The sequence below is a fragment of the Octodon degus genome, unplaced genomic scaffold (genome assembly GCF_000260255.1).
Source record: "Octodon degus isolate 3935 unplaced genomic scaffold, OctDeg1.0 scaffold00139, whole genome shotgun sequence".
In the NCBI taxonomy this organism is placed as follows: Eukaryota; Metazoa; Chordata; class Mammalia; order Rodentia; family Octodontidae; genus Octodon; species Octodon degus.
Genome location: NW_004524715.1, coordinates 7,457,829 through 7,459,215, shown reverse-complemented (window position 1 = coordinate 7,459,215; position 1,387 = coordinate 7,457,829).

Sequence of the window (1,387 nt, the reverse complement as noted above, 5' to 3'; positions counted from 1 at the left end):
AAAATCACATTTCTGCCTGAAGAAAGTATTAAAAGAATATATGGATAGTAGTGAATGTCAATGAACATTTTAAATAGTAATCTTTTATATAATTATTTAGTATAAAGTGAACGGGAATAGTGTACCTATTCATGAAAAAGTCAAAGGGAAAATTCTTTGGGGGGAATAGGATTATGGATGGGGGGGAGACCAGCGAGGTTTACCCGGACTCCACCTAAAAGCAAGGATTCCTTGATTTACAACTGCTCTTCAGGGAAGTGGCTTTTCCTCTAACACCTGGGTCACATTCCCCTCCCCACTCAGCCAGAAGAATGAGGGCCTGTGTTCCCTCCCGAACTCCAGGGGACCTGTTCAGTCATAACTGCACAAGTAACACAGTCTGGGCAAATTAAATAGAAGGTAAACATAGGAACCGGATACAGAGTAAGTAAACATGTACAGGATACCGGCCCCTGTGCGCACGCAGAAAAAAAGCCAGTATGTAACAAATGTTACCCTTAATGAGGCACAGTCACCATTTTATAGAGATGTTTCTGTTTAGTCTTAATATAAGATCGCCCCCCAAAAATTATCATTGCAAGCATTTATTCGTTTTTAATTTGAGCACTAAGTACAATTGCCGCCTTCCTATTTAAATTTAGTTTTACAAGAGCCCTTAGATAATTGTTTGACAATGTTTTTAGAAAATAAAATACAAGTACATTAAGTGGTGCAACAGCAAATAGGATCATCGTTGAAAAAAATAACATTTGTTGCTACGTGGGAAGAAAAATACTTGTATAAAATTCTTCAACAGTTGAGAGCTTATTAAAATACTGCATGTTCCTGATTTTCAGAGCTATTACGTTTATTCTAGGTTCTAAACAGGATTTGTTCTACAGATATAGACAACGATGCATATCATGATAATTTTAAAAATAATTCTACAAAAGTCCAGGAAAAAAACTTTTAATGATTTTTGTGCAATTAGTGCCAGGTTAAGTCACTTACACCAGGTGATTTTCTGCGTGCCCCTCGCAGGACTTAGCGCCTACCCACAAAGTTGCACCTGTCTCCCCCTACCCCCCAACCCCCAGCTCCCCAAGTTTCCTTTCCGGGGGGTCAACGGCAGGATTCCTCAGCCAGCGGACTCCTCCACCCGCTTCTCACCTCTCGGGACTGCCTAGGGCCACGAGACGGCCCCTAACACCGGAGCGACCACAGAGCCCCCATCCCCGCCGCCAAGCGTGGTCTCACCGACTGCTTTCGGGGCTCCCGAAAGGTCAGGGTCCCGGCGCCTGCCTCTCTCGGGCCCGCCGGGGAGGGGCCGGGCCACCGCCGCAGCCTGAGCGTCACATGACTCGACGGCGGCTGCAGCCGAGGCGGCGAGCGGCGCGGCTCCGCGGCG